We start from the raw sequence: 21103 nt of genomic DNA, 5'->3' as shown, positions 1-21103 counted from the left end.
ATAAATATCTAGTTAATGTCATATGACCCATATTTTATCCTAAATCCTGTGATTCAAATCCTCATTCTTTCTCAATCTAACCCTTAGATGTTCACCAAATGGAATTTGGAATTTATGGAATGCTCCTTTTTTTCACTCTCAGAGGACTGGGAGAAGTAGAGAAAATCAGATAAAGGAAGTCAGCTGACTGACTCACCAGCTCTGTTTGCTGTTATCAATTCAGAATTTCTTTTGTCAGTAAATCTAAAAGCTGTCACAGCGTCTGACAATTCATATACTGGTAAGCATAGAAATTACTGGGAAATCTAACTTTTTAATAAAAAAAGTTGCCCTTTCAAGTTTCAATCAAGGAAAGTAAAACTGAAGAGTTCACTGGAGCCATGGGGAAAAAAAGATTAAGCCTCTCTCTTGCACCTCTTTCAATTTCACTACTTTGCTTCTCTCTCTTGCATCTTTCTTAAATATTCTCCCTATCCTTTTCTTTCCATTGTTTTATCCTGAGATGGATTGCAGATGGGGAGTACAAAGCAAAGATGGAAAAAGATACATAAAGAGATAGCTTAGGGGCGCCTGGGTGGCTCAATCATTGAGCATCTGCCTTCGGCTCGGGTCATGATCCCAGAGTCCTGGGATCAAGCCCCGTATCAGGCTCCCTGCTCCGCGGAAAGCCTGCTTCTCACTCTCCCACTCCCCCTGCTTGTGTTCCCTCTCTCGCTGTGTCTCTCTGTCAAATAAATAAATTTAAAAATCTTAAAAAAAAAAAAAGGAGATAAGCTTATTTCCCTTAGAATAACATGTTTGAGTTTCATCCGTGTTGTAGCATGCATCAAACTTTATTCATTTTTGTATGTCACATTGTCCATATCTTTTCCCTTGATGAAAAAATTGTATTTTTCATAAATTACTATTGCCACCACCACTAGTTAATTATTATTAACTGCTTGCTTTGTGCCAGGAAATTTTTTCTTTTTTTTTTTTTTAAAGATTTTATTTTTAAGTAATCTTTACATCCAATGTGGGCTTGAACTTACAACCCCAAGATCAAGAGTCACATGCTCTACCGACTGAGCCAGCAAGGTGCCCCTGTGCCAGGAAATTTTCCAAGTGTTTTGTATGTATTAACTCATTTGGTTCTCACAACAACACACAAAGTAGGCATTATTCTTATACTTATCATATAGATAATTAATTGGAGGCAAAGAGAAGTTAAATAACTTGCACAAGAGCAGTCAGCTTGCACAATGGTAGAGTATTCAAACCCATGTAATCTAGCTCTTAACCAACAGTCTTAGCCACTTTTCACTTATATGATGATGTTCATTTTTAAGTGTTATTTGTTACCAAATCCATGAAATACTTACTGAATACCTATATATCCCCTTTTTCAGTTTCTCAGTTCTTAATGGTAGTGATGCTAGTGCATCAGATATGCAGAGGTTAGATGCCTGCAAGACAGAATGTGCTTTCAGTGATTCAAAAAAGGACTTTTAAGAAAGTGGCTGTCTGATAAAAGATTAATATCCAAAATATATAAGGAATTCCCACAATTCAACAGGAAAAAAACTCTAATAACCCAATTTTTAAATGTACTAAAGACTTAAATATTTCTCCAAAGAAGACATACAAAAAGCCAACAGGTATAAATATCAAAGTAAATAAATAAATAAATAAATAAAACCTCAGTGTCATTAATCATCAAGGAAATGCAAATCAAAAGCACAATGTTCTATCACCTCATACTTGCCAGTTTGGCTATTATCAAAAAGAAGACAAAAAATGTTGGTAAGGATATGGAAAAATAAGATCCTTTGTACACTACTGATGGCAATGCAAAATCGTAGAGCTGCTATTAAAAACAGTGTGAAGGTTGGACAGCCACATGCAGAAGAATGAAACTGGACCATTCTCTTACACCACACACAAAGATAAACTCAAAATGGATGAAAGACCTAAATGTGAGACAGGAATCCATCAAAATCCTAGAGGAGAACACAGGCAGTAACCTCTTCAATATTGGTCACAGCAACTTCAAGCAAAAATGAACTATTGGGACTTCATCAAGATAAAAAGCTTTTGCACAGCAAAAGAAACAGTCAACAAAACTAAAAGGCAACCCACAGAATAGGAGAAGAAATTTGCAAATGACATATCAGATAAAGGGCTGGTATCCAAGATCTATAAAGAACTTACCAACCTCAACACCCAAAAAACAAATAATCCAGTCAAGAAATGGGCAGAAGACATGAACAGACACTTCTCCAAAGAAGACGTACAAATGGCTAAGAGACACATGAAAAAATGCTCCACATCACTAGCCATCAGGGAAATACAAATCAAAACCACAATGAGATACCATCTTACACCAGCTAGAATGGCAAAAATTAAAAAGACAGGGAACAACAAATGTTGGTGAGGATGTGGAGAAAGGGGAACCCTCTTACACTGTTGGTGGAAATGCAAGCTGGTACAGCCACTCTGGAAAACAGTATGGAAGTTCCTCAAGATGTTAAAAATAGAGCTACCCTATGACCCAGCAATTACACTACTAGGTATTTACCCCAAAGATACAAATATAGTGAAAGGAAGGGGCATATGTACCCCAATGTTCATGGCAGCAAAGTCCACAATAGCCAAACTGGAAGGAGGCGAGATGCCCTTCATCAGATGAATGGATAAAGAAGATGTGGTTCATATATACAATGGAATATTACTCAGCGATCAGAAAGGATGAATACCTACCATTAGCATCAACATGGATGGAACTGGAGGGGATTATGCTAAGTGAAATAAGTCAAGCAGAGAAAGACAATTATCATATGGCTTCATCATATGTGGAACATAAGAAATAGTGCAGAGGACCATAGGGGAAGGGAAGGAAAACTGAATGGGAAGAAATCAGAGAGGGAGACAAACCATGAGAGACTCTGGACTCTGGGAAACAAACTGAGGGTTACAGAAGGGCGGGGGTTGGGGGGATGGGGTAACTGGGTGATGGATATTAAGGAGGGCATGTGCTATGATGAGCACTGGGTGTTATACACAACTAATGAATCGCTGAACACTACATCATAAACTAATAAAGCACTATATGTTGGCTGATTGAACATAAAAATAAAAATAATAATAAAAACCAGTGTGAAGGGAGAAAAAACAGTATGGAAGTTCCTCAAAAAATTAAAAACAGAACCATCATATCATCTAGCAATAACACTACTGAGTATTTATCCAAAAGTACTGAAATAAGGATCTTGAACAGATATTAGCACTCCCATGTTTGTTGCCAAGAGGTAGAAACAACCTATGTCCATCAACAGATGAATGGATTAAGAAATTATGGCATATACATATAATGAAATATTTTTCTTCCTTAAAAAATGATATTCTGCAATAGATGACACCATAGATGAACCTTGAAAACATTGTACTACGTGAAATAACACAGTAACAGAAAGACAAATACTGCATGACTCCACTTAAACGAGGTATCTAAAATAGTCAAATTCACAGAAGCATGAGTAGAATGATGGTTTCCAGAGGCTGGGTGGAGAGGTGAATAGGGAGTTACTAATCAAAGGGTATAAAGCTTCAGTTAAGCAAGATGTGTAAGTTCTAAAGATCTGCTGTACAACACCATACAACAATACTCTTAAAAATGTACCTTTAAAGATCTCATGCTAAGGGGCACCTGGGTGGCTCAGTCAGTTAAGCGTCTGCCTTCAGCTCAGGTCATGATCCCAAGGTCCTGAGATCAAGCCCCGCGTCGGGCTCCCTGCTCAGCGGGAGAGTTTTCTTCTCCCTCTCCTCCTGCTTACTATTCTGCCTGCTTGTGCTATCTCTCACAAAAAAAAAAAAAAAAAAAAAATTAAAATCTTTTTAAAAAATTAAGTAAATAAATAAATATGTAAGACCTATAAAAAAAGAAGGTGGCTGATTTCATAATAATGAGGAAACAGAGGGAAGAGTTTTAGAAACAACGATCTCTTCACTCTTAACTTAGACTTAATTTTGAGTTGTCTTATGTACTCAAATAAGCCAGTTCCATCTTTAAAAAATATGTATACAATTAAAAATATTGCCAAAGAACCATCTTTACATTTCTCCACCAAATGTAACAAAAGCAAAAATAGAATATAGTAATACTATCTCCAACAATTTTCCTATTTTAGAAAATCAAATATGTTTATGGAAAATTTTTCAGTAGCCATAAAGAAATGTAGCCTACTTTTTGAAATTTTTTATCTTTTCTTTCCCATAATACATTAGAGGTGCTTCAACTCTTCTAACCTGATAGATAGGATTATTGTATATTTATATTAAAGATGCCTTTTAAAAAATGCCACAGGTACCAACCAATAAAAGTTTTAGATCAGTGGATAAACAAAACCATGAAAGACTTGTTAGTATGCTTATAATTATACCAGCTAGAAATAATGGAGTTTAACTGGATAAAGAAAGATAGGGTTAAACATTAGGCAATAATTTCTAATAAAAACAGCAATTAAGACTATACAAGAACAATTCAAAGAAGTTATTGGACATCCATGAAACTGTTAAAATATCTTAACTTATATCTCAGAAAATACATTATACATGTTGGGGACATGCAAGTAGACAAATTTCCACTCTTGTCAAATTACCTATTTACTCCAGATGCTACTCTTAGCTTATCTCTGGGCTCTCTTCTATTTTAAACTTATTTTTTTCTCTTAAACATAGCATGTTTTCATTCAGATATTTTCTTCAAGGAAAGAAAACTGATTACTTGTTCTGATTGTTCCTGCCGTGTACTATATTCTTTATAACACAAAGCAATAGCTGTGTAACCTAACAAGAATAACTGCTTACACAAGCATCACTAGAAGTCTGATAATTTACAGAAACTAAAAAACAATCTCCCTGAGGGTGTGTGTGTGTGTGTGTGTGTGTGTGTGTGTGTGTCAAAGTTTCTCTGTCAGGATAAATGGTGAGCAAAAACAACCCTGAGCATTCAACACTTATTTAGCCATTTCCAGAGATTACTATTTATCCATGTATCAAAAGAATTTCACATTTGGGGAACATATCATACAGAATTTCATTGAAAACTACAAGCACTCTTAAAATAATATGCATAATTTAATCACCCAAACTTCTCTCCTTAGGAGCAAAATGATAATTCCATATGTCTTGGAAACATTACAATTGACTTTCAAGGATGTATTATTGTGCCATATTACTGTCATTTCATAAGTCCAGCATGTTCATTTGGTACAGTTTATCCCACTTTGCTCCCACATTTTCTCACCTATTGAGTGGGAATGAATTATTCTTTACAGGATACCCAGGACACTCATTAACACTTATTTATATTCAATTTTCCTCAGTAAGGACACATAATACTATAATAAATGTCACATTTTGAACTCAGTTTTCTATAGAAAAGACTTCACTACTTCAAACAAAAATTAACATCAAATATTTTATTTTTCAAAAAAGCCAACATAAAATGGCTATTAGAATACTGTCCTAAAAACGGGGGGGGAGGGGGCGCATAGCAGAAATAGAAAAAAAAAATTTCCATCAGAGACAAATTATTTCCATTTATTAAAGCCGTCTAGTTTTCCTGCCAGTATTTTTACTATAATTTTAATAAGATTTATTTTAAAACAAAAAGAAAAAAAAAACCAGAAATGCCAATTTTGCAAAAATTCCAGAAACACTTTCCTATTTGTGTTCTAAATTCATTTGGTTATACTAAATTGCTGCATTTTAGATTCAAACACACTACAACAATTTTTACTTTCAAAATAAAATAATGCATTCCAAAAAATGTAGTATCTCTACACTCCCATTTAGGAAATAAGTGCTACTTGCCATGCCTGCCCTGCTGTGTAAATAAAACATGGTCAGAATAACCAGAATGAGGCATCCTCCTGAAAATATAACATATTTTATGACATGCTATGAGAAACCTTATGGTTTCTGCAGAGTTTATAATGGAAAATGCACAAAAAGACCCAGACTTGTAACGAAAAGCAGGAATAGCTCCTTGATTCCAGGCTTACAAATCAAAGATGAATTTAGCCTCCATCAGAGTGATATTTTTGGGGGGTGTAAAGGGTGATGTTTTGAGGAGGTCTGTGGGAAGTGATACAAGAGGAATAAAAGAGTGGATAAGTCTCAGTGACCACTTCAGTAAGACAACATATTCACAGAAGAGCAATCTCTAAGTCTACCAGAACACTATTCTCCACATTTGAAATGATTACTGACTCCTCAAGCAGGGGCTACCCACCCCATTAGGGATCCGAAGATGAAATTGATAGCCTAGTGCATTTATCCTATGGCAAAATCAGCTTAAACATCCAAGGAACCTTTCAAATAAAAAGGGAAATTGGTGAGTTTGTTGCCATTGCTGCGGCAGTCCGTGTTTTCACTTAGATTGAAAACATCAACTGTCAGAGATCATCATCTTCATTCCCTTTATAAACTATTTTCTCTTCTCTTACCCTGCAACTACAGGAAAATACGGCTTATTTTAAAATGAACTGCTCTTTGATAGCTGAGCATACATCTATCATGCCTTTCATATTCAGAGATGATGTTCACGATCTTGTCATTATCCATGTGTCCTGGATGCTCAGTTTATCTGAAAATATCATGGTAAATTTTACCAGAGGGCGCTTTTTATATGCTGCTGGTAAAGTCTGTCACTTCAGCTCTGTATCTTTGCTTCATGTACCAATGCAACTTTGCAACCTCTCTCCTCATGTTTTGCTCAGAATGTAATGCTAACTCATTTATCAACAGCAGGTTGTTTTATTATGAAATAAGGGAATGTGACTTACAGCAGCCTAATTTGTTTGGTTTTTTTTTAAAGATTTTATTTATTTATTTGAGAGAGAGAGAATGAGAGAGAGCACATGAGAGGGGGGAGGGTCAGAGGGAGAAGCAGACTCCCTGCCGAGCAGGGAGCCCGATGCGGGATTCGATCCAGGGACTCCAGGATCATGACCTGAGCCGAAGGCAGTCGCTTAACCAACTGAGCCACCCAGGCGCCCCAGCCTAACTAATTTGTATCCAGAGAATAACCCAGTGACCTAAGCTACATTTGATTTATTATACTCTTTAGAATTGCCTGGTTCCCATTCAACCCCCACAGGGAAATTGTGGGCCTCCCTGGGAGGTCCCTTCTAATTTTAAGGTCTTCCAGATATTCCTCATTCTGAAGTTTAAAGATGATAAAATAAAAATAAATAAACAAACAAATAAGTTGAAATAATCTGGACCTATCATAGTGTTAACTACTTGGGATGGTACTTCGGTTCTAGGAGCCCTCAGTTTCTGGATACGCACAGAAGGTCCTAAGCCAAATTCATGGGGAAAAAAATTTCAGGCAAAATTTGCCCTCCAGAAATACCCCTCAGGAAATCACCAACCTCAAGAGGGGATTCCTTTCTCTGTGTGCTTTGACAGAAGACCTCTGGATAGTGGGACATGTTAGACACAGTTCATAGTACAGACCCATGCACTGTATTTAATTAAGAAAGTAGCATCTTCTCACTGATGAAGTCAGGGCCTTTTCATTTTTTCTCCTCTCCAGGACTTCTCTTCTGAAGTTTTAAAAACTACATCCTTGTTTCCGAAGCTCTTTTACCAATCGATCCCTTTGATATTATGATGACTGCACACACCTCAACATCCATTCCTTTTTCTTCCTTATAACTCCTGAATTCACTTAACCTGAGTGCTTCTGAAGGCTCAGTTTGGTGCCCACTGCCCTTCTGGCAACATATTGCCCACAAATTGTTACCAATCAGAATTAAGAGTAATTCATGTTTATTTCATTTCACACAAGTATGGATCTATAACTAGGGTTAAAAAAAAAACTGGTTTTTTATGACAAATAAATTGAGAAGCATATCTCTGGATGGTTATATTCCTCAACTGTAATGACTGGTCAATATCAAGGTCACTCAGACAGACTGAGGCAATTTCCAGTATTTCAGGATCAAGCTCAATTGAATTCCCTTTATTCACTTTTGTCTGTCCCAATACCTTTTTCCTGATAAGTAGAAGCCCCTCGGTCACTAATCTTGTTCTGGAGTGCAATGTCCTAGGAGTCTCAAACAAGTACTGGGGCAGAGCACTGCTCTTCGGTGGTATGTGATTAAAGTGAACAATCCAAAAGGTAGAATCCTGTAATGGAACCAAAGTCGATCCAAACCATCTCACTGTATCATCAATACAAAAAGGCTAGGCACGAGGTTAAAGATAAAAAGGTGAGGAATAGGAAAGAAACCAATCATTTTTCTCTTGCTTGACAAAATAACCAAGGTCATTTTCATAGGTCACTAATTCTTTTTTAGTGATTCATCACTTACATATCACACCCAGTGCTCATTATAACAAGTACCCTCCTTAACACCTATCACCCATTTAGCCCATCCCCCACCCACCTCCCTCCATCAACCCTCAGTTTGTTCCCTATAGTTAAGAGTCTCTTCTGGTTGGCTTCTCTCTTTTTTTTTTTTCCTTCCCATAGGTCCATCTGTTTTCTTAAATTCCACATATGAGTGAAATCATATGGCATATTTCTTTCTCTGATTTATTTTGCTTAACATAATACACTCTAGCTCCATCCATGTCATTGCAAATGGCAAGATTTCATTCTTTCTGATGGCTAAGTAATATTCCATTACACACACACACACACACACATACATACCACATCTTCTTTATTCATCAGTTGATGGACATGTGAGTTCTTTCCATAGTTTGGCTATTGTTGATAATGCTGCTATACACATCAGGGTACCCCTTCAAATCTGTATTTTTGTATCCTTTGGGTAAATACCTAGTAGTGCAATTGCTGGGTCGTATGGTAGCTCTATTTTTAACTTTCTGAGGAAGCTCCGTACTGTCTTCCAGAGTGGCTGTACCAGCTTGCATTCCCACCAACAGTGCAAGAGGATTCCCCTTTCTCCGCATCCCCATCAACATCTGTTGTTTCCTGTGCTGTTAATTTTAGCCATTCATAGATAGGTTACATATTATAGGTTGCTATGGTCAGTTTCAGATTCTTTAAGAGCATTGATTAAACCTGTGCAATTACAATCTGGCAGGATGGAGACTCAATGTCAACATGAAGATGGCTTGCTTTATTTTTCTTAAGTTGTACCTGAACCATTGCCATGCTTCCTGAGAACTCTCAGACTAATATGTAGGATTTTCTGAGGAGGATTGTCTTGAGCCCACCAGGCTCTGAGGTGGGGTATGGCATGCATTATTTGAGGCAATTGCAGAGCAGGATTGCTTCCAATAAAAGTGGATTGACATTCTCTCACCTCGGCCTTTCCCCCCTGAATGAACGGTAGGAAGACAAATTCTTATCTCTGACGAACTTTTAAGTTTTGGGGCTCTCAGTGTCTGAGACAACACTCTCCTTCTGGGTCAGCCTATTTGCATTTGCATACCTTTGTACCAATTCTTTCTCATATATGTCAACTTTTTCTTTGTGTATCTTTATCCCACTTCCTTTCAAAATACAACTCAATTCTCATCTCCTCCATAAAGCCTTTTTAGGTTACTTTAACTCTGAGTTCTTTTGGAGCAACTGTCGGTCTAACTCACAACTGAAATTATCAACATATAAGAATTCAATGTTGGGGCGCCTGGGTGGCTCAGGCAGTTAAGTGTCTGCCTTCAGCTCAGGTCATGATCCCAGGGTCCTGGGAGTCTCCTTCTCCGTCTCACTCTCCCTCTGTGCTCTAATAATTTTTTTTTAATTATTAAAAAAAAAGAATTGAATGTTAATTTCACATGCTATCATCTCTTTTCTTATCCAGTTGATTTAACATGAGGGAAGAACATGACCTTTTCACCCAGGCAGACTAATATGAATTCCAACTCAGTCACTATCCACCTGTATAAACTTTGGCAACTTTCTGACTTCTCTGACCCTCAGTTTCTCCACCTTTATTATTAAAATAATGCTATTGACAATTCTATAAAATACCCATACCAGTATGGACACATCCCTTCCTCAAATTGTTTACAGAATTCTTGAGAATGGAAATCATGTCTTGTTTTTTCTGTACTCTCTATCCCTTATGGAAAATAGTATATATGAAGTATTCAATAAAATTAGTGGGCTTAAGGTTGTGTTTTAAAAAGGGTGTTGGAACATGTTTATTAAGAATTCTTCTAATTGTACAACTCCAACATTTACTGCTGTCTCATGGTACATCCTCTCTCACTGTGCTGCTAAGTAAAGAAGTCTAGTAATCTCCTTACAATATACTAATCCCCACAGACTGTAATAATTATGACTTCAAGGGACTTACACTGTGGAATTTGCTTCTAAGTGAAGAAAAACTTCTGAAGTGTTTTTAACTTAAAACATCTTTATTATTTGGAAGTCACACTGGCAGATTACCAAAAGCAACCCAAATTAATAAGGGTATTATTAAAAAGCCTTTTAAGAAAAGGCTATATCTTAGTCAAGAGAAAGCTGAATATTTAATAGTAGTAAATAGTTACTTTACATCATGAATATTCTGTTCTCATGAGGGCAGACTGGCACATCAAGAGTTAGGTGAGGTTTTAGGTAAGTTTTAATAACAATGTTTTTGAGATTTTAATAAATGCTCAAAAGACTTTTCTTAAGCCAAATTTTTAAAATATTTTTAAATATTTAAATATTAACTACATGCTTAAAGCAATTTTCAATGATTAACTTTGTTGTTTATGCTTTAATATTTAGGCAGATGGTAAAAGATGATAAAGGAATGTTAGCTTTTATTAAGTCAGGTATGTATGGGGTTGGAGAATAGAAAGGTATTTCAAGGTTCTTTTCACATAGCCATGGTCACATATCAATAAATTAGTTTGTAAGGTAAAAACAACAATAAAACATTATAAATCTCATCTATGATAGTAACATTAGGTATTGAACCTTTTAGATGCCCAATTTCTACAGAAATCTAATTTCTGAAATAGAAACACTAGAATGAAGCAAATTGTTTGTAGATATACTACCTATCTCCCAGAGTTGAAGGTCTGGCCACCTCTGACTAAATATACAGTATACTGTTTTATAACATAGGATTGTATATTTATATTTTCCTATATGTTGCTATTCTAATCTTCCTATTCTTTGCAATATGAGTTGTACTTGTAAACTCCTATCTTGTAACTCCATTCTTAAATTCTGGAAATGAACATCTCTAGCTTTATCTTGGTTTTCCCTAGAGATTTCAATATTGAACTAATGACCCTCTGGTATCACTCATTCCCAGTTTATCATCTCAAATTCACTTCTAGGGCGCCTGGGTGGCTCAGTTGGTTAAGCGAATGCCTTTGGCTCAGGTCATGATCCTGGAGTCCCGGGATCGAGTCCCGCATTGGGCTCCCTGCTCGGCAGGGAGTCTGCTTCTCCCTCTGACCCTCCTCCCTCTCATGCTCTCTGTCTCTCATTCTCTCTGTCTCAAATAAATAAATAAAATCTTTAAAAAAAAAAAATACACTTCTACTTCTTGAACTCACCTTGCTTCACCCTTCACTACAAAACTTTAACCCCATCAACCCTCACTATTCAGATTCCCTCCCCTATGACAACAAGGCCTTTAAGGTTAAACAACGCTCAGAAACTGATCTGTGCTTCACTCTACTTGAACATTTATCATGTTTGTATGCCATTATAATAGAATCCTACAATTGCAATCTATTTACATATCTGTCCTCTCCAACAGACAATATGATTCATGAGGTCAAAAAGAGTTCTTATTTATTGTTTTACCTCTATAACTGATACAGGAACTGATAAAAGTAAGAATTTAATGACTGTTCATTGAATGAATAAATGAAAGCAGACTCAGCTTCTTCCCCTTTCCAAGATAGTTTGGTTCTATGCCATTCTCAAAGGAGTAAGTCAACAACAGGGTAATATTAGCACAGTTTCAGGAATTCCAATTCAAGCACATTCCCCAAACTAAACATTTTAGGCACAACCATAACTAAACCAACAATTAGATTAAAATCCTTTTTAAGAACAGGAATCATTTTTTTTTTCCTATTCTTACACAGCTTAGAATAGTTTTAGGCACCTTTTAAACAAATAGCCTTTAGTTACTTCCAAGTGTGGGTACAGCACGGGCTGGCTGTGTTTAGTGAAACTTAATATCTGGCACAGTTGGTATCAGAGAATATTCTATCAACTATAAGACATAAGCATTACCAAGGTCAAGATTCTAGATCCTCATAAACAGTGTCAAGTAAATAATGGACTCCTCTTTGAAGCTGAAGATTAGAACTAGAAGAAAAAAAGAGAGAGATGTAGTTGGTGATTTTCAAAATATTCAAATTGTGTAACACCTATATGTCTTTGTAGTTTTGGCAAAAAACACCATCAAATAGTATTTCATTCATCATCATTCTGACTTACGGTCTATCTCTGCATGTTATCATATTCATAAAACACCAGAGTCCAAAAGACTCAAAAAAGATAATCCAAAACCATGCCAATATTCAAGAGACAGCAAAGAGTAACTGGGGGAAATGGGATACAGGGGTGGTGGGTGAGAGAATTTGGATTTCTATACAACAGAGTAAAATATCCCAAAAACCCTCTTTAGATAAAGTCACATTCCACACAGTAATTGCTTCAATTTCTCTCCTCTCTTCTTTCTCCATTTCTGTAAGAATTCTAGGCTACCTCTCATTTTCCTCTTTTTATTTCTAGACCTATTAATTGACATTATTTTACTGGGTCTGTTCTTTTTAGTCTGCTTCTAAAAATATCCAGTTAGCTGTATGTCCTTTCTTATGTAACTCAATCTACCATAATTGCTACTTCATCGCTCCTATCCACTACCTTGATTATCAAAAAGATGTCAAGAGCCAGCAATACAAGCACAGATTCTTTAGCCAAAACCACTGAAGAAAAAATTACAACTATTCTTTGAGCTTTTTTGTGATTGTTATCATATCTTAAATAACTAGCTATAAATTTTTAATGTTAAAATACAAATATTAACCACTAGAATGGATTCTGGCATAGACAAACAATACTAGGAGTCAAAATTTGAAGAAAAAGTTTTAAAACCTTAAAAATTTAGGGCGCCTGAGTGGCTCAGTTGGTTGAGCAACTGCCTTCGGCTCAGGTCATGATCCTGGAGTCCTGGGATCGAGTCCCGCATCGGGCTCCCTGCTCGGCGGGGAGTCTGCTTCTCCCTCTGACCCTCCCCCCCTCATGCTCTCTGTCTCTCATTCTCTCTGTCTCAAATAAATAAATAAAATCTTTAAAAAAAAATTTAATAAATTGCAGCTATTATTTCCCTTCATGATTTGAAAAGAAAAAGCCCTTATTCAATTTGTGCTATAGAACACCTTTGCATAGCTCCTGAAAGGCTACTAGGCCATAGAGGTTTCAGAACTTTTAGGTTAATAGAAGGTAGTAATTCAGGAAGCAGTCACAACTGCCAGAAAGCCTTGTTGACCTAAAGATGTGACATCTTAAAGGTGCATGCAAGCCCCTGTGACAAATATGAACCAGGACAGCAGCAGACACCTAGCTAGGAAAACTGAAAAAAAGTGCATCCAATTTCAACACTTTGCCAAAAAAGATGTTTAGCAGCAACGGCTAGAAAATCTCAAAAATTTCAAAAGAATGCTCTTCTTTTCAGTATGTCAAGGCCAACAAAGCATTACTAGTGAATATACTTTCTGCCCCACCCCCTTTTATTCCTACTTTATTGTTGACAAATCCAGAAAGTCAAGTGGTATGAAGAGATTCTCAAACACCCATTAATTTAATAGTCCTAACCTTCTTTGGAGGGCAAATCTAGAAAAACAAAGTTAAAGATTATATAATAATCTAGGCCTACCTCCTTTGCCATCTACATGACCTTGGTGAAGTTACTTAACCTTCCTCTATCTTAGATCTCTCATTTTTAAACAAGAATGATAACAGAAAATACTTCTTTATCATTGTGAATTAAATTAGATAATATATGTAAAATATCTAGAAAAGCTTTAGGCAGAAAGCAAATATTTAATCAATGTGAATTAATAACATGTAGGCTGCCTGGATGGCTTAGTCGGTTGAGTATCCAACTCTTAATTTCAGCTCAGGTCATGGTCTCAGGGTTGTGAGATCAAGCCTCATGTTGGGCTCCACACTGCACATGGAGCCTACTGAAGATTCTCTCTCTCTTTCTCCTTCTGCCCCTCCCCACCTATGTGCACACACTTTTCTTTCTCTAAAAAAAAAATAAATAAACAAAAAACAAAAATAAACAACATGTAGAAAAAGTATGGGTTTATAAACTCAAAATTGAAGTTCTCTTCATTCCTCTCTGCACTAATAGAGGGAACTATTTAATTCCTTGATCAAAAGTAAAAATATAATTTCCCCCATATTTTCATCACTATCGAAAGACTTAATTATAGCAGATAAATGAAGGAAGTAAACCAAATTCAAGGCCTAGGAAACAAAAATGTATAAATTCTAAATCAGTTAAGAAATCTGTTTTCTTTCTACATAGCTATTTGCTCCACTGCTAAATATAATTAAGAAATATTTTTATATTATCTATATTTACAACACTAAAAACTACTTATCACATTTACCTGTCTTTATCAATGTAATGATTAAATTTTGCTTCATAAAGAAAAATATCAGAAAACTGTTCAATATTGATGAATGAGAAAGCACAAATAAATTTAAAGATGATTTTATTTGACTGTGAGTAAACAGCCATCACTAAACTAAATGGCAAAAAATCTGAAAATAATCATGTTTCTCCTCTTATAAAATATATGAAAATATAATAAATCGAAACAAACATGAATAAAAAATAATCTCAAATTGTGACATATCTGAATAATTTCCTTGGTTCCTTACTCCCTAGGTAAAGACATAAACTGTTTTAGATTATTCACTTAAGCGATTCTCTAGTGACCTGAAATATTAACATACTTATCTAAACCACTGTTCCTGACACTCTCTAATCCACCATTTTTTAAGAACATGGTTCTCCTTACTTTTATATTCAAATACTGATTTATTGTAAATTTAGTGGGTAAAATTCTCAGGAGGCTATCCTTATAAACTATGGAAGAACAAAAGGAACTGTTTTTTGTCATAGATCAAAAGGTAGCAACACATCTTTGCAGCACCCTGCTGCTTCTGAATTAATTTAGCTTATTTATGACTCACTGGACTCTCTTCTTGTCACTGCTTAAGTCACTTCCTACCACTGTGAGGGTTTTGATGTCTTGACTTTTTTTTTTCCCCAGATTACTAGAATACTGGTTAGGATACTGGCACTATAAAAAATAAGTTTTAGAAGTTCTTTTCCAAATGTGATACACAATCCATTGGTGTTACCTTTTACATAGAGAAGGATAAATGCTAGCATTAATAACTAATTTCAAAAACAAACCTAATTTTAATTACTTTTTGTCCAAAATGTCTTTATCAGATGCAGAAATAATAAAGGAAGAATATATATAATCATGCTATTACAATCATTAAATATGAATGGAACATGAAAACTTACTGTGCCAGACCACATAAAATACATAAATACATAAAATACCAATCTTTCAAATTGGGAAAAAAAAAAGGGAAAAACACGTTAATGAAGGAAAGGCCTCTGTTTTGCACTCAGGAGAAAATAAATAAGGCAGTTAGTCAACAAAGTGAGCTTGCCATCAAAAAGAAGGTCAGCCTGAGAGGACCTACAGGTTTCTACACCCTCAAATTTCAACAATTTATACCATTCCCACTTTATCACACTCCACCTTCCAAGACAACATCAGGGTTGTTTGTTTTTTATATATAATTATTATTTTTCACCTTCTAAATCAGAAGAAGAGACCTTATATTGATATTCTTTCTACATAAAGCAAAATTTCTCTTACTGCTTGAAAAACTGTATTGTACAGAAAGGAGCCCTTTAATTTCACAGAGTTAAAAGTTTTAAAGTGATTATTATAGTGATTTTGTTTGAATTAATTACAGCAAATGCAGTTAATCCAGCAACAAGTATGCAAATTCTATATTTCTGTTACCTCATTTACAACATCTGAATAAAAATAATATCTCTAAGAGTTGATAGGAGTAATAAATGATTTATTACATCTAAGCCATTAGTACAATGCTTGGGAGATAGGAAGTACTAAATAAATGTTAACTGTTAATAAAATCCAACTACACAATCTGCTCTTATTCTACAGGGAGGAAGGGTGTAAAGAGCAGGTAGATACTATAAACTTACAGTAACTCAAATAAAGATCATCGGTGAGAAAGAAAAACACAGAATGAACAAATGCATGAAAGGAAACTTTTAAGACTTCACCAGTTTATGTAGAGCAAATTCACTTTTGTCTTTACATTCACTTAAGATACAGTATCACAAGCTGGCATTTTTATCAAGCATCTTCATGGGCAGGCAGTTTTATTTTTACATGATTTATATCTTTGGTGGCTTATCTTTTTAGCAGCTGGATTTGAATTTTAAAAGTCTTAGTTTCTAGGGAATTTATTAATTGTGGTATATGTGGCATTTGGCAAAAAACATCACACCAAAGCATACTGATGGTTTAGTCACATGGCTGACCGAGAGCCCTAGGATCATCAACAGATTGTTCCCAATTTCACTTTACTTCAGAATTTTTTTTGTCTAAATCTTCATCAGTTTCCTTTCTCTCTGGTCTTCCTTTGCAGAGCTATTTTTTCCACCAGTTCTTTCCATTCTATTTCTTCCCACAGACTCTAATATCAAGCTTCATTACCTATTTTATCTTCCCTGTGATTCAAGATTTCCCTCTCCAATGGAATCTCCCTCCAACTATAAACAGCCATTACATGCATTCATTAACCCTATTTCCAGTGCCTTTTGTAACTGCCACTTGATAAAAACTGGTGTCCCAAGGGGCTTCCAATGACCTCCTACTCATCAACCTTAATAGGCTTTTTTATAGCACTCGGGAATTTGGTCATCTTTGTTTTGAAAATCTCACCTTTATTGCATTCTTTCTCCCTGAACTGTCCTGATGGTCCTCCTAATGTTTTGGTTGCTCAATCTTATTCCTTGGCTATAGATTCTGACTCTAGGCCTTTTCTCTTTCTCCAATCTCTCCTTTGTAAATACAACCCACAATCATAGCTTCAACTGCCAGATCTTAATGTGCATTATTGTGATATCTATAGCATCAGTCCCATTAGGTCTGACCTCTAGATAAATTTTTAGTCTCACATTTCTAATTTCCAAATACAACTGTCCCTAGTCCACCCCCACTCCTCCAGCAAGCTACAATATCATTTTAAGGATTTACTATTAGGTGACAGTGTGCACTGATTTGAATGCAACAATTTTATGGATTCAAATCCTGTTGTGCTCTTTCAGGTTGTGTGATCCTAGGTATGTTACATAAGCTCTTCAAATGTAAATTTTCCAATCTGTAAATGAGAATAACAACACTACCTACCATAAGATGGTTATTAAAAGCACTGCATATAATATACACAAATTGTTTGACACAGTGAATAGTCATGTTCTAAGTATTTAGTAACATTAGACACTAAGATTTTAATTATTACTATTATCAAGTAGGTTTTATCAGTAAGAGTAAAAATGGCTTCACACAATGTCTGAAATAAAGTGATTCTCAATATATGTTAAGCATTCTTTATTATTCTGGCAAAACATATCAATCTGTATATCAAACATGGAGGTAGCTATGTTAAAACGGAGTACTGAGATTACAGTCAAGAGAACTGGGTATAAAAACTAGCTCCAAAATGTAAAGCAATGTGAAACTGGCTAAGTCACTACATTCTATGAACATTAAACTATTGAAAAATTGAATTCCCAGGGTCCTAACATTCAATGGCTCTATGAGTAGCTAACTCAGTATATCCAATTGACTCTTCAAGTCCCCCTTAAATTTTTTCCTACTGTGTTCTCTCTTTCTAGGAGAGAAACCACCATCTTCTTAGACAGCTAAGCTAGACTTCTACAAACTGCCTCATGTTTTCTTCTCCATGTCAGAATATGACATCACCATTCAAACAGGAGCTAAAGCCAAAAACCATGATTCACTTGAATTACCGTTTTCAAAAACCTAGCACTGGAAAGTTTAAATCCTAATAGCAACTCTTAGCTTATTAATCTACTGCACAAAAGACTTAGTGCTTCACATCATCTACAGAATAAATCCCAAATTTCACTGCCTAACTTTCAAGGTATTTCACCATCTGATCCTTCTGCTGTCATTTCTTACAACTTCCCTTCAGGTACTCTCTACCCAGCCAAACTGAACTACAGCCGTGTTCTGAACTACACATACATGGTATTTTCTTTCCTTCATATGTTCACACAATCCACTGTGCCTGAATGTCCTTCCTGATGTCTGAATGTCTAAATCACTCCAGCAGACATTGCAGACTGCCTACTCAGGATCCATTTTCCCTTTCCCATCTCCAACAAACGCATTCTCAGTGCAATATCCCAAAACTCTGCAGCTGAATACTCAGGGAAAATTAAGTCCCATTTCCAACTCCAGGGACAAGCCATGGCTTACTTAGACTAATATGCACATTCCTCCATCCTGGCCACAGGATAACAGTAAACATGTATCCTAGGTATTCCAATCAAGGTAGATCTCAGAACACTTCCTTAAAATACTAGAGCAGTATTTCTTCTAGGGACTGTTATGCACAGTTATGAGTCTCAGAATTCACTCCTGCTACCTTCCTACCAAAGAGCAGAGCTGATAACACCAGAAAGAAATAGAGCAGAAACTCTGAATGAACTGTATCTCTTCACTGTTCTCTGTGTGAATTTTTTTCACTTATAAGAAGCAGTCAACTGCCGGGCGCCTGGGTGGCTCAGTTGGTTGAGCGACTGCCTTCGGCTCAGGTCATGGTCCTGGAGTCCCGGGATCGAGTCCCGCATCGGGCTCCCTGCTCAGCAGGGGGTCTGCTTCTCCCTCTGACCCTCCTCCCTCTCATTCTCTCTCTCTCAAATAAATAAATAAAATCTTTAAAAAAAAAAAAAAGCAATCAACTGCCTGTGTTATTTAGGATACTTCAACTACCCACTTGTAGGCAAAAACATTTTAAATTGATATACACACATATATTTCATGACCAAATTCAAATATAACATACAGCTGGAGTTAAGCTCTCCTTTAAAAATCATACAGTTTTTATATGAATTTTTATGACATTTACATTCTATCTATTTAGTGCATTAGGGTATATGCTGGATTTGTCGTAACTTCTCCCTTAGAACACAAACCCATCAATGACAGATTCATGTCTAATTCATCTCGGTATCTTTCACAATGCTTTGTACATTGTAAAAATAGGATAAATAATTTTAATACTGAATACCTAAACAAACAGAAAAATTAACTTATGTAATTATCTCCTAGAATCAATTGTTTTTTAATAAAAATATAAATTATCTTAGTTTTCTCTCCAGTTGTATTCTTTGCAACATGCATCTTCTTAATCACACAAAATATTGTGAAACTTTATCAATGTATTCTAGAGTTTTAAGATTTAAAAGCGTTAAAAGAGGACACCTGGGTGGCTCAGTCAGTTAAGTGTCTGCCTTCAGCTTGGGTCATGAGCCCAGGGTCCTGGGATGGGAGTCCCATGTCAGGCGCCCTGCTCAGCAGGGAGTCTGCTTCTCCCTCTACTTTTACCCCTTCCCCCTGCTCGTGCTTTCTCTCTCTCTCAAATAAATAAATAAAATCTTTTAAAAAAATTAAGAGGAAAGTGTATATTAAACATTAAATGTCTGTTAATCTCTTTTGTAGCTTCAATATCAGTATTCCATTCTAAATGACTGGTGTAAAATTTAAATCGTAAAGAAAAAATACCAGATTATAGATTTTATAAATCCTACAGAATCACTTTAAAATTAAACATCTTCAAACAATTAGGTATTGAACATATTGTATCTAAGTAATTCCTAAATTGAACATTATATACTTTTTGCAGAAGCCCTGTATCATCATGTTTCTTGATAAATCTAAAATATAGTAGTGACAATATATTAAAATGCTACCCAGACAATTTTACCTGTGTTGGCTTCTCTTATTCCATTTCTTTTATTCACTACCATTTCATTTTACATAGGTACAATTTTCTTAGGTATATCTGAAAGTGTTTCAGGCACGAATTTTCATTATTCAGCAAAAGGAGGACTTCAGTTATAATTGCTTTGACAGCTTTGCTTTAAATCTTTCATATTCTCATTCATGCTAATCAACCAAGCAAGTCTTTGTCAACCCAGAGCGTGACTGTGGCATCTTTTTTTGAATCAAATGCTTTACTTTTGTGAGGGAGGGAGAAAAAAATACAATAATCTATTCAATAAGATTTCAGTGATGGTATTTTAAATAAACTCCAACCACAAAACAATAAAAGAATACCATCATGATGAGAAATATTGGCTAAATATATTTGTTCATTAAACTAAACTATTTAGATTTCTAAATAGACCAGTTATTAAAGTCAACTATACATAAATACTAAACCTAGGCACTACATCAAATATATTTTCTATAAAGATATTTAGCTTTACTACAGCTGGATTACTTAGTAAGATAATGGATTTTTCTTTTTAATAATTACAGTGTTGTATACATGAAAAGACCATGGTAGTCAGTACTGGTTTTAACAACATATTGCTTATTAACTTCAGGACATTGACAGGGGTGATGAAGATGAATGGGGTACAAGTACAAATAAATGTTTTTATGTTCAGAATGTTTCACATGCTAGTAATGACCTTAAAAAAAAAATGTGAGTTTCTACACATATACAATGGTTACAAATCATGCATCTCTTTTATTTAAAGTGTCAAGAGGCAGGATTGATGACGTGTGTCCCCACTAATGACTAGGCAAGAACTTAGATATCTGTGAAACCCCACATTTTTCTCATATCTGCAACTGACATTACTGTGGGATCCCTATTCAAAAAGAACAGAAAAATAAATTTTAAATACAGACTAATATTGATTTTTATTCCTTTGGAAAATCGAATACAGCTCAGGAAGTCAGCATAAACACTGGTGATTTCAGACTTTTTTATTGCATT

General features: G+C 35.5%; 1 protein-coding gene across 12 annotated transcripts in view; it reads right to left on the bottom strand.

The window, feature by feature from the left end:
* The window catches only part of CCSER1 (coiled-coil serine rich protein 1), a 1348832-nt gene that overhangs the window by 1305205 nt on the left and 22524 nt on the right, over positions 1–21103 (bottom strand). For 2 of the 12 annotated variants that reach the window (XM_064584806.1, XM_064584809.1), the window contains one exon: positions 12218–12292. The exons of the other annotated variants lie outside the window; for them this stretch is intronic. The gene's annotated coding sequence lies outside the window, so the exon portion shown is untranslated. The remainder of the gene's footprint in view (positions 1–12217; positions 12293–21103) is intronic. 12 annotated transcript variants of the gene reach the window in all.

The sequence above is a fragment of the Mirounga angustirostris genome, unplaced genomic scaffold, assembly GCF_029215605.1.
Source record: "Mirounga angustirostris isolate CCGP_5_RB_7025 unplaced genomic scaffold, mMirAng1.0.hap1 SCAF_2, whole genome shotgun sequence".
In the NCBI taxonomy this organism is placed as follows: domain Eukaryota; kingdom Metazoa; phylum Chordata; class Mammalia; order Carnivora; family Phocidae; genus Mirounga; species Mirounga angustirostris.
The sequence above is the reverse complement of the archived record's forward strand: the minus strand, read 5'-3'. Positions and strand labels throughout refer to the sequence as shown.